Genomic DNA, 16,839 nt, shown 5'->3' with positions numbered 1-16,839 from the left:
CGCTGCCAGGTCTTCTCACCTCCGAAAGAGCAGCCACCTCAACTCTCAGCTGCTTTAATTCCCTCAACAGTAGTGGCAACCGATCGTCCTGTCGCAGGGAACGAACGTTCCAAGCTCCCACCCTGACAGCCCACCTGAGGTTTAACCTCGGCCAGTCACTCCGGGTGGGCACCACCTCTGCCATTCCTACCGACGTCGCCCCATATAGAGTAAGTTGGCTGGCTGCAGGTTCCATAATCCACCTGCAGGGCAGATCATGGGATATATATATATATATATATATATATTTATATATATTTATATATATTTATATATATTTATGAATTATGGATATATATATATGGGCTCCATATATATCTATACATATACGTATGTATATATCCATATATTCATATATATATATCCATATATATATATATATATTCATATATATATTCATATATATATTCATATATATATATTCATATATATATCTATATATACATATATATCCATATAAATATATATCTATATTTATATATCCATATATACATATATCCATATATATATCCATAAATATATCCATATATAAATACATATATATCCAAATATATATATCCATATACATATATCCATATACATATATCCATATACATATATCCATATATATCATATATATATATATATATTGTCAGGGTTTGTTTTAAGGAATCAGAGCCGTCAGGTAAACGGAAACACACCAGAGGAAACATACACAAGGTTTTAATGATAAGGGCACTATTTACACTATACACAACACAAGGCATTTACAAACCAGAGAGGAGAGGATCCAGCAGAGCAGGCGAGGTCACATAGCGGATGGAAACTCACACGTCAAAGTCACGGGACAACTACTGAATTTTTGACTAGTGCTCCTTTTAAGTGTCCCGCTGATGTAAAGGCTGATACCCTCATTCCCCACATGGTGAGCGAGCCAATCGCGAGAGGCCTAAACCGCCGCCCGGACTGAGGTAAACACAGCCGATGGTCCCTTGCAATCTCGTTGTTGTGACATATATCCCTATATACATCCATACATATATATATCCATATATAGAATATATATATCATATATATAAGGATATATATATGGATATATACATACTTGGATATATATGTATGGATATATATATAAATGGATATATATATATGGATATATATATTTGGACATACAAATGGACATATATATATATATATATGGATATATATAGTTATATATGGATATATATATGTATAAATATATATATGGATATATATATATGGACATACAAATGGACATATATATATATATATGGATATATATATGGACATACAAATGGACATATATATATATGGATATATATATGGATATATATGGATATATATGGATATATATATCCATATATATAAAGATCCATATAGATCCATATATATATAATATATATATATATATCCATATATATACACATATATCCATAAATATACACATATATCCATATATATACACATATATCCATATATATACACATATATCCATATATATACATATATCCATGTACATATATAAACATATATCCATATATATATTTCCATATAAATCACTTGTACTTACACTTACACTTGTACAAAGTCACCAATGAGCCCGTTATGAGTACTGCCTGTCTCGCCTGTTTACCCTTTTCTTTGATTTATGAAATATTTTACGTTATCTTATTTTGCTGTTACTAATATTAAAAAACATTATAATAATTATAATGATTAAAATAAGAATAACACAATCAATATTCCTAGTACTAATAAAAAATACATTTTTCCGCCATTTCAAATCAGGTATGGTCACAAGTTCTACTAATTGACTCTTTTGTGGCTAAGCACTAGCAGAACCATCGATGGGCAGATATTTCACAAAAAATATAGAAAATAGGCACAGCATTTTCAACATTTTTTGTTCATTTTCCCTGGCGGCATTGGGATATATATATATATATACACATATATATCCATATGTACATATCCATATATTTATCCATACATATTTCCATATGTACATATCCATATACATATATCATATATATATATATATATATATATATCAATATGTATAAATGCATATATATAACCATATATATAGCCATATATATATCTATACATATATATATCCATATATATATATGGATATATATATGTATGGATATGTATATGTAAATAATATATATTTATATATGGATATATATATATACATGGATATATATATACATGGATATATGTATACATGGATATATATATAAACATGGATATATATATATGGATATATATAAAGGATATACATATATATGATATATATATCCATATCCATATAGATATATAGGAATATATATCAATATATATACGTATATCCATATATATATCCATATATCCATATATATACATATATATACATATATCCATATATACACACATATATCCATATATATACATATATCTATATATATCCATATATCCATATATCCATATATATACATATATCCATATATATATTCATATTTATATGCATATATATATCAATATATATATCCATATATATATATATCAATGTATATACATGTACATATATATATATATCCGTATACATATCCATATGTATATCCATATATATAACCGTATACATATCCAAATATATATCCATATATATGTATCCATACATATAAATCCATATATAGATGGATATATATGTGTATATATGTATATATATGGATATACAGGGATATATATGGATATATATACATGGATATATATGATATATATGGATATATATCCATGTAAATATCCATTTATTTATATAAATCATATATATTTATATATATACATATATATGCATATATATACATATATATGCATATATATATCGATATATCCATATACTTATATATATCGATATATATAAAAATATGTATCCATATATATATATATATCGATATATATCATATATATATATCCATATATATGTATATCCATACATATATATACATATAGATATATGTATATCCATATATATATCCATATATATATATGTATATCCATATATGTATGTATATCTATACATATATATCCATATATATATGTATATCCATATATGTATATCCATTTATATATATATATCCATATATATGTATATTCATATATATGTATATTCATATATATGTATATCCATATATATATATGTATATCCATATATATATGTATATCCATATAAATATGTATATCCATATAAATATGTATATCCATATATATATATATATGTATATCCATATATATATGTATATCCATATATATATGTATATTCATATATATGTATATCCATATATATATGTATATCCATATATATATGTATATCCATATAAATATGTATATCCATATAAATACGTATATCCATATATATATATATGTATATCCATATATATATGTATATCCATATATATATATGTATATCCATATATATATGTATGTCCATATATATATATGTATATCCATAAAAATATATCCATATATATCCAATTATAAATATCCACATGCATATATATATCCATATACATATATATATCCATATACATATATTTGTATCCATATACATATACATATCCATCCATATACATATACATATCCATATACATATATATATTCATATACATATATATATCCATATACACACATATATATCCATATACATATATATATCCATATACATATATACATCCATATACATATATATATATCCATATACATCTATATATCCATATACATATATATATCCATATACATATATATATCCATATACATATATATATATCCATATACATATATATCCATATCCATATATATATATATCCATATCCATATATATATCCATATACATATATATATCCATATCCATATACATATATATATCCATATACCTATATATATCCATATACATATATATATCCATATACATATATATATCCATATACATATATATATATCCATATACATATATATATCCATATACTTATATATATCCATATACATGTATGTATATCCACGTATATATATCCATATACATGTATATATATCCACGTATATATATCCATATACATGTATATATATCCATATACATATATATATCCATATACATATATATATCCATATACATATATATATCCATATACATATATATATCCATATACATATATATATCCATATACATATATATATCCATATACATATATATCCATATACATATATATATATCCATATACATATATATCCATATACATATATATCCATATACATATATATATCCATATACATATATATCCATATACATATATATCCATATACATATATATCCATATACATATATATATCTATATACATATATATATCCATATACATATATATATCCATATACATATATATATCCATATACATATATATATCCATATACATATATATATCCATATACATATATATATCCATATACATATATATATCCATATACATATATATATCCATATACATATATATATCCATATACATATATATATCCATATACATATATATATCCATATACATATATATATATCCATATACATATATATATCCATATACATATATATATCCATATACATATATATATCCATATACATATATATATATCCATATACATATATATATATCCATATACATATATATATATCCATATACATATATATATATCCATATACATATATATATCCATATACATATATATATCCATATACATATATATATCCATATACATATATATATCCATATACATATATATATCCATATACATATATATATCCATATACATATATATATCCATATACATATATATATCCATATACATATATATATCCATATACATATATATATCCATATACATATATATATCCATATACATATATATATATATCCATATACATATATATATCCATATACATATATATATCCATATACATACATATATATATCCATATACATACATATATATCCATATACATACATATATATCCATATACATATATTCATATACAAATATATATGATATACATATATATATATCCATATACATATATATATATATCCATATACAATTATATATATATCCATATACATATATATATCCATATACATACATATATATCCATATACATACATATATATCCATATACATACATATATATCCATATACATACATATATATCCATATATATATATATCCATATACACATATATATATCCATATACATATATATCCATATATACATATATATATCCATATACATATATATCCATATATACATGGATATATATATCCATATATATATCAATATATGTATATCCATACATACATACATATATATCCATATACATATATATACATACATATACATCTCCATATACATATATATATATCCATATATATCCATATACATATATATATGTATCCATATAGATATATATATCCATATACATATATATATCCATATAAATATATATATCCATATACATATATATTTAATATGGATATATATTTAATATGGATATATATTTAATATGGATATATATCTAATATGGATATATATCTAATATGAATATATATTTAATATGGATATATATCTAATATGGATATATATTTAATATGGATATATATTCAATATGGATATATATTCAATATGGATATATATATGGATATATATATGGATATATATATGTTAATATATATATGGATATATATCCATATATATGAATATATATCCATATATATGGATATATATCCATATATATGGATATATATCCATATATATCCATACACATATCCATATATTTATCCATATTGAATATATATCCATATTGAATATATATCCATATTGAATATATATCCATAATGAATATATATCCATATTAAATATACATCAATATCAAATATATATCCATATCAAATATATATCCATATTAAATATATATCCATATCAAATATATATCCATATTAAATATATATCCATATTAAATATATATCCATATTAAATATATATCCATATCAAATATATATCCATATTAAATATATAACCATATCAAATATATATCCATATTAAATATATATCCATATTTAATATATATCCACATCAAATATATATCCATATTAAACATATATACATATTAAATATATATCTATATTAAATATATATCCATATCAAATATATATCCATATTAAATATATATCCATAGTAAATATCTATCCATATTAAATATCTATCCACATTAAATATCTATCCATATTAAATATATATCTATATTAAATATATATCCATATATATATCTATATATATATTCATATATATATCCATATATGTATATAACCATATATATATATCCATATAGGTATATATCTATATATATATATATCCATATAGGTATATCTATATATATATATCCATATATATACATATATCCATGTACATTTATCCATATATATACATATATCCATGTGTATATATATCCATGTGTATATATATATATCTATGTATTTATATATCCATATATATATCCATATTTAATATATATGCATATTAAATATATATCCATATTACATATATATCCATATTAAATATATATCTATATTAAATATACATCCATATATATCTATATATATCCATATTACATATATATCCATATTAAATATATATCTATATTAAATATACATCCATATATATCTATATATATCCATATATATATCCATATATGTATGTATCCATATATATGTCCATATATATCCATATATGTATATATCCATATATATATCCATATAGGTATATATCCATAAATATATCCATATATATATCCATATATATACATATATCCATGTATATATATCCATACATATATATCCATATATATACATATATCCATGTATATATAACCATGCATATTTATATATATCCATATATGTATGGATATATATATCCATATATATCCATGTATATATATGGATATATATATCCATATATATATCCATATCCATATATATCCATATATATAGCCATATATATATCCATATATAATCCATATATATATCCATATATATATCCATATATATATCCATATATATATATCCATATATATATCCATATATATACCCATATATATATCCATATATATATCCATATATATCCATATATATATCCATATATATATCCATATATATCATATATATATCCATATATATATATCCATATATATATATCCATATATATATGTACATATATATATCCATATATATCCATATATATCCATACATATATCCATATATATATCCATATATATATATGTCCATATATATTTGTGTCCATCTATATATGTATCCATATATATATATATATATCCATATATATATATCCATATATATATCGATATATATATATCCATATATATATTTATATCCATATATATATATATCCATATTTATATTTATATTCATATATATCCATATTATATATATATATCTATATTAAATATATATCCATATATATCTATATATATCCATATATGTATATATCCATATATATATCCATATATATATATCCATATATGTATATATCCATATATATATATATATCCATATATATATATATCCATATTTCTATATCCATATTTCTATATCCATATAGGTATATATCCATAAATATATCCATATATTTATCCATATATATACATATATCCATGTATATATATATATCTGTTTATATATACATATATCCATGTACATATATCTATATATATACATATATCCATGTATATATATATATATCCATACATATATATCCATATATATATCCATATATGTATATATCCATATATATATACATATATCCATGTATATATAACCATGCATATATATATCCATACATTTATATCCATATATGTATGGATATATATATCCATTTATATCCATATATGTATGGATATATATATCCATTAATATCCATGTATATATATGGATATATATATCCATATATATATCCATATATAAACATATATGTCCATATATGTGTCCATATATATCTGTATCCATATATATATCCATATATATATCCATATATATATATCCATATATATATCCATATATGTATATCCATATATATATCCATATATATATATATATCCATATATATATTTATATCCATATATATATTTATATCCATATATATATATTTATATCCATATATATATATTTATATCCATATATATATATTTATATCCATATATATATATTTATATCCATATATATATATATTTATATCCATATATATATTTATATCCATATATATATTTATATCCATATATATATCCATATATATATCCATATATATACTTATATCCATATATATACTTATATCCATATATAAACTTATATCCATATATATATCCATATATATATCCATATATATATCCATATATATATACATATATATATCCATATATATATCCATATATATATCCATATATATATCCATATATATATCCATATCTATATAATCATATACAAATATATCCATATATATATCCACATATATATATCCATATACATATATATCCATATCTATATAATCATATACAAATATATCCATATATATAATTATATACAAATATATCCAAATATATATATATCCATATACATATATATCCATATACATATATATCCATATACATATATATCCACATACATATATATCCATATACATATATATCCATATACATATATATCCATATACATATATATGTATATGGATATATATGTATATGGATATATATGTATATGGATATATATGTATATGGATATATATGTATATGGATATATATGTATATGGATATATATGTATATGGATATATATGTATATGGATATATATGTATATGGATATATATGTATATGGATATCCATATACATGTATATCCATATACATATATATCCATATACATATATATCCATATACATATATATCCATATCCATATATATCCATATACATATATATCCATATACATATATATCCATATACATATATATCCATATATATATATCCATATATATATATATATATCCATATCTATATATCCATATATATATCCATATATATATATTATATCCATATATATATCCATATATATATTTAATATCTATATATATCCATATATATATAATATCTATATATATATCCATATTTAAATATCCATATTTATATGTATCTATATATATATATCCATATATATATCCATATATATATATCCATATATAAATATATCCATATATATATCCATATATAAATATATCCATATATATAACCATATATATAACCATATATATATCCATATATATATATATCCATATATATATATCCATATATATATATCCATATATATATATCCACATATATATCCATATATATATATATATCCATATATATATATCCACACATCAATTTATATATATATCCATATATATATATATATATCCATATATATATATCCATATATATATATCCATATATATATATATCCATATATATATATATATCCATATATATATATCCATACATATATATATCCATATATATATCCATATATATATATCCATATATATATACACATCCATATATATATATCCATATATATATATCCATATATATATATCCATATATATATATCCATATATATATATCATATATATATATATCCATATATATATATATCCATATATATATCCATATATATATATATCCATATATATATATCCATATATATATATCCATATATATATCCATATATATATCCATATATATACATCCATATATATACATCCATATATATACATCCATATATATACATCCATATATATATACATCCATATATATATACATCCATATATATATCCATATATATATCCATATATATATCCAAATATATATATCCATATATATATATCCATATATATATATATCCATATATATATATCCATATATATATATCCATATATATATATATCCATATATATATATCCATATATATATCCATATATATATATCCATATATATATCCATATATATATATCCATATATATATATATCCATATATATATATCCATATATATATATCCTTATATATATATATCCATATATATATATCCTTATATATATATCCATATATATATATATATATCCATATATATATATATATCCTTATATATATATCCATATATATATATATCCATATATATATATATATCCTTATATATATATCCATATATATATATATCCTTATATATATATCCTTATATATATATCCATATATATATATATCCATATATATATATCCATATATATATCCATATATATGTATATATCCATATATATATATATCCATCCATATATATATCCATATATATATCCATATCCATATATATATATCCATATATATATGTATATATCCATATATATATATATATATCCATATATATATCCATATATATATCCATATATATATATCCATATATATATCCATATATATATATCCATATATATATATCCAGATATATATATATAATGTTTGCCATAACTTTAGGAAAATATTAATTCAAGATACTTTACCAATAATCAAACTATCTAAAACAAACATTTCTTTTATCCAACATATCCAAAACCTGATGTTTTGATCTGTTTTACTAGTCCTATTAAAATAACATTAACACAATTATCACAGTATTATGTTACCACACTGAAAGGTGAAAACACTCTACCGTGTTGATACTATGGTAGAAAAACCCACAATGTAAAACTAGATTTATTGAAAGGGAGACAACTCCCTTCCCTCTTCAGGTCTGAAGAGGAAAGGGAGAGGAGGGGGTATAAAACAGAGAGAGGCAAGGAAACGTGGTGACATGGGGCAGGTGAGGACAGATGGACGGAAACGAAGGGAGCTCAGATACGGTCGGAGGGTCGGGCGGACTGAGTGCAGGGTGGCCGGCGTACAGGAGAAGGCGGAGGATGTGGGAAGCGAGGAGACTGTTGGCAAGAGAAAAGCCGCTGTTCAGGTTGAAATTAGGCAGAAGCTTTACTAAAGGAGGATTCCACCAGTCTGCGGGCGTGGACATCAGCAGAAGGAAAGACAATTCGCGCCGCTGACCAGTCCATCTGATGGCCCTCGAATCTCTCCTCCAGCGTACCCCTTCCATTCCCAGGCGTTACCGCGAGACCCTTCAAAGCCTGCCCAGGGAGGAAGTCACCATTTTGCCTTCTGTCAAGGGCAACTCGGTGGTGGTCCTCAACTGTGCCTCCTACCTGCAGAAGGCCCGTGACCTGTTGGACGACACTTCCACCTATGCCCCCCTGACCAGCGATCCACGGGAATGTATTGCTGCTACTTTCCACCGTCACCTGAAGGTGATAGCAGCTCGTTTCCTGGAGGCGAACCTCACTTCTACGGGCTTCCTAAAACCCATAAGCGGCCGTGCCTCTGCGTCCCATCATCTCGTCCCGGGGATCTGTGATGCACCCTCTGGCAGCTTGGCTGGTGAAGTCCCCCACTCCCCTTCTCAGCACCTTCTCTCCTTCTCACCTCTGCCACTCTCAGGACTTCATCTCCCGTATCCGTGGAGTCCTGCCGGCGACCATGATGAGCTTGGATGTCGACTACCTGTTCAACAAGGTCCCGCTTGATGGCTTCCTCGTTTTCCTTGAGAGGAGGCTCCCCCCAGAGGATCCTCGTCTCCCTCTGCCCACCGACGTCTTCCTCCAGCTGATTCGTCTGTGTGTGGAGTCGAATTCCTTCTCCTTTGAGGGTCGCTTCTACTCCCAGACCTTCAGCGTTGCCATGGGCTCACCCCTCTCTCTAGTCTTGGCTAACCTGTTTATGGAATTCTTCAAGTCTGAGCTTCTCCCTTCTGTCTCTCTTCGTCCGACGGTATGGCTGAGGTATGTTGATGATGTCTTCACTCTTTGGCCTCATGACCCTGCCCTGTTCTCGGACTTCCTGACCCAGCTGAACTCTCTCTCCCCTTCCATCCATTTCAAGGTGGAATGGAAGGTTGACAACAAGCTCCCCTCCTTGGACACCTTAGTACATCACTCTGTTGACCATTTCTCTTTCTCCATATACAGGAAGCCCATGCATAGTGGTATGTACATACACTTCAACTCATACCATCCTCTCCATGTAAAGAGAGGTGTTGCCACTTCTCAGTTCCTCCGTGCCCTTCGTATCTATGACCCCCAGTACCTGGATGGAGAGATCGACTTCCTGCGTCATTCGTTCTCCAAACTGGGATACCCTCGTCGTGTTCTCAACGCCGCATTATCCAGGGCACGGCGTAACTTCTACCACGACTCCTCTTCTAAAGAGACTCCTCACCTGCCCGTCCTCAGCCTGCCCTACTCTCTCCGCCGCCCTCTTCACACTCTCAACTGCAGGCTGATCTTTCACCAGGTGAACACTCTCCGCCGTAACCTGGTCCACACCAGCCCACCCTCTTCCTCGAAGGTGGGCACCTATGCTGTTCCTTGTACCTCCTGTGACAAACAATACTTCGGCGAAACGGGCGCCAGTCTCACTAACATAAATACGCCATTTCCTGGGGACACAACAACAACGCTCTCTTCTGCAATCAGTGGGATACAGGTCATCAGATGGACTGGTCAACAGCGCGAATTGTCTTTCCTTCTGCTGCGACCACGCCCGCAGACTGGTGGAATCCTCCTTAATAAAGCTGCTGCCTAATTTCAACCTGAACAGCAGCTTTTCTCCGCGCTTCCCACATCCTCCGCCTTCTCCCGTACGCCGGCCACCCTACACACAGTCTGCCTGACCCTCCGACCTGATCTGACCTCCCTTCGTTTCCGTCTGTCTGTCCTCACCTGCCCCGTGTCACCGCATTGCCTCTCCTCTCTCTGTTTTATACTCCCTCCTCTCCCTTTCCTCTTCAGACCTGAGGATGGAATCCAGGTGGATTCCAAAACTGTTGTCTCACTTTCAATAAATCTAGTTTTACATTGTGGGTTTTTCTACCATGTTACCACACTGATTTCTATAGTAAAAGACTTTGCAATATAATGAGGAAAGAAACATCCAATCACAATAGCTTGAGCTGAGGTGTTTTCTCCTCCATTTAATCCTTTATTAGGCAACAAATAATCTATATGGCATGACGCCTAAGACATGAGGGATGGGGTCATTTAAAACTAAATTAAATGTGTTACTATCTAGTTTTCCAAGCTAGCCACAAGTCACTTTCCTGATCTAAGTACATTATTACATCTTTCCAAAGCATCCATGATGTAAAAACTGGATATCAACATAAAAGACTTTTACAAGGCAATTAAATCACTGACAAGTCTTTTTTTGTCTATTTTTCCTGAGGAAACACTTTAAAATACATGGCATGCAAAACAATAACGATTCCATATTGCAACAGTATTCTTGATTTTGAGGCAAACAATTATTTTCCACTAAATCATTAAGACAATGCAATGGAAAATTAATCAGAAAATTTTATGAACATGCACATTTCTATGGTGTAACTGATGGCTCATTGCAATCCTTGGTATATGTTACTAATAGAACCACAGAAACTATAAAAAGGATACTATGGATAAGTTCTATCCAAATTTACTTGAAACTTGCTGTATTTGTGATAAAAGATTTAGATGAACCCACAGTAGCCTCTGATGCCAGGTTAGAGCTTGGTCATTATTTGATGATCACCAAGGTCTACAAGCTCCATGAGAGCCAAAAGTTGTGAAGGTTGAAATGACTGGCACATTTACATTTCTTTATATTCTCTTATTTTATACTACTTTTTAATTCTAAGATTCATCAGAATTACTCAAAATATATTTCACTTTCGTAAATGTTTTGAAAAGCATCCATAAAGATTTCTAAAATTGCATTTATTTCTCAGGAGATAGTGTGGCACAGTGTCATGCGATCACCGTGGTCTCTGCATTTCACGCTCCAAAACAACTATAGGAGCAATAACACAATTATTTTCATCACCAATAAATCTGGTAACCGCGCACTTAAGTCTGTTCATTCCATATACAACCTGGTCACACAGCAATAAGATCTTCTCCCAGAAGTATCAGCTCAATGAGCAAACATGGCAAGCACTACTAGAGGATGTATGGTATTACTTGCAGAAGTATTGACTAATATTTCCCAAACATGTGTTGTATATGTATATATGAAATGAAAGAGCAGACAGATGTGAGTGTGCTCCTGTTAGCAAGAAGAGTGTTCATCACGAGTTTTCTTAATTGCTTTCAAACTCATGCCACTACACAACCTTTGTAAACAGAGATGGGGTACATCCCCCCAAAAATATTAATACTGACACAATTATAATCAACCTGAAAACAATTCCGTTAAAAATGGTCTGTGCTTTAAATACCAAGATCAAACATGTAAAAATATAATAAATGCAATATATATGATTAAAAATAATTACCAATAAGTATATTTTTTCCCTTTAAAGTAGAGCTTCTCTGCTCTTCCTTTGTGCACTAATATCCAACTATGACAATCATGTGATGAAAACCAGTCCATGACACAGGTATCAGAGTGCACCCAAGGAGTCTATGCACACTATCAAGCTTTTGTTATTGTTAAAGCACTTGTGTGATGACCCCATAACAATCTTCCGCCACAAATATTTTCACAAGATGGAGGATAGACTTACTTTTTATCTAATAATAAATCAAAAGGGCCTACAAACTATTTTGCTAGAAAACTTATGGTTAAGATTAATTGACTATTGTTGAAGTGCCAACAAACACAGAGGAATAGCTGATTAACAAGATGCCAATAGTATTTGATGGGTACCTTCTAAATATCTGACTCCAGTTTTGCATTACATTTAGTTTTTGAATCCACAGGCTACTGATATCATGTATTCAAAAAGATAATAGTCTGGATACAGTTTCCCACTGCCATTTAGTACAAGGTAAAATTTGCTTGTAATAGACAGAATGACTGAAAATAAGACATTTTTAATCTTTAGTACTACCTCCACAAGTTGATAAGAAAGTTGTACAACATGTCATACTATGGTATACATTTAAAGAAAAATGTAATGGCACTATAATAATCAAAGAGAAAAACTATACTTGCTAATACATGAAGTAATCTGTGTAGGTAAAAAAAATAATGTAAAAGCTGAAGAAAATAGTTCACAACAAATGCCACGTGGAAAGTAAGTCCACAGTGAACAGATGTGGGTCCACAGGTGGAGCCCCGATAGGGAAATATGGTGATCGTATGGGGATCTGGGGGCAAAGCCCCCAAGTTAGGAAGGTTTGTGGATTCCCAGGAAGGGATGGAGTAATAGGGAGTTAATCTCAGTATGGTGCAGTCACTTCATAAAATTACCAATACTTTAAATTATATAATTTGCAGTGAAAAATAACAAGAGATTTGAACAAATTACTGTGTGGATAATTGAAAGAAGAAATAATAATTGCAAGATTGGATGGCTGTGTGAAACTATAAGATTACAATTGTCTGATCAAATGAAGATTTCTAAAGTAGCTTCTTATCTTGTTACTGTAAATTATCATTAAAAAATCACTCATGATATCAACCCTTTGTCTTCCTCACTTCACATACATGATTAATATTTACATAAATAAACATGTATGAAATCAACAGATGAACAAAGAAAATAAAAGAAGCATTGGGCATAATGAAATTCTTCAAAATACAGCTGACTAGTTGAAAAGCAATAGCCATCAATTATCACAAAAATCGCTGAACAATAACGAAATTTAAGCCGTTCTTCGGGCCCATGTTAAATTATCATACTTGTCTCGTTTCACAGAAAAATCCTAATCAAACACTGACAAGTCATACCCATCTCTCACAACGTGTTGGAGACGTACAGGAGTATCACCTCATCAAAAAATCCACCGAAAAACTGAATTACCCCGACTTTCAAGAAAATTTGACCTAGTGACTTCGCAGTTGCGTAGCGCGAACACAAGGAAACCTCAAAAGTCAAGTTGTTACGGCAAATTTCAACCCTTCACTGTACATAACTCTTTAATGAAAGTTTTCAGAGACAAACCTAAGCCTTCCTTGACATAAATGAAAGCAATACCTACGTGTGCTGAGAGTCTGAACGTGAAAACCCCGTGGTTAACCTCTGCCTCACTCTGCACCCGAGCGATCAGCTGGCCCGACTCGCTCTGTGTTGTCGTCTGTTGTTGCTTTCATGGAGGAAAAAACAAAGGAGTGAATGAATAAAGGCTCCTACTCAATTGATACTTAGTTTAACACTGTAGTATTGTATATGTACGTGGTTTTTATTTGGAAGACAGAGTAGAGTCACGCAGTAGGTGTAGTTAGTCTTTTCTAAAGGTCTGGCACAATGTTCACTCAAGAAAGTTGATGTGCTCTCCATGTATTTTTCTTTCTTGCTCGCCGCTGTAAGAATCGATAAGCTTAAGAGGAGCGATGAAGTCTGGCATTTTGACTATTGGCAGATCATCTTGAATGCAATATTAGACAGCTTCAGCTTTGTAACGCCATCATGAAGACTCGTTTGCAAAGGAACAATAACACACACACACACACACACACACACACACACACACACACACACACACACACACACACACACACACACACACACATACACACACACACACACACACACACACACACACACACACACACACACACACACACACACACACACACACACACACACACACACACACACACACACACACACGTCAAT

General features: G+C 27.7%; 1 protein-coding gene across 6 annotated transcripts in view; it reads right to left on the bottom strand.

Moving 5' to 3' along the window:
- The window catches only part of LOC125033939 (tripartite motif-containing protein 2-like), a 93,639-nt gene extending 77,333 nt beyond the window's left edge, over nucleotides 1-16,306 (bottom strand). For 2 of the 6 annotated variants that reach the window (XM_047625522.1, XM_047625524.1), the window contains exon 1: nucleotides 16,202-16,305. The gene's annotated coding sequence lies outside the window, so the exon portion shown is untranslated. Of the gene's footprint in view, nucleotides 1-16,197 lie in introns of all 6 variants that reach the window. The other 4 variants (XM_047625527.1, XM_047625526.1, XM_047625523.1 and 1 more) reach the window with 4 other exon arrangements.
- Between the last annotated feature and the right edge of the window lie 533 nt (nucleotides 16,307-16,839).

Source organism: Penaeus chinensis, chromosome 17, assembly GCF_019202785.1.
Source record: "Penaeus chinensis breed Huanghai No. 1 chromosome 17, ASM1920278v2, whole genome shotgun sequence".
NCBI lineage: Eukaryota > Metazoa > Arthropoda > Malacostraca > Decapoda > Penaeidae > Penaeus > Penaeus chinensis.
This window is presented reverse-complemented; position numbering and strand designations above follow the sequence as displayed.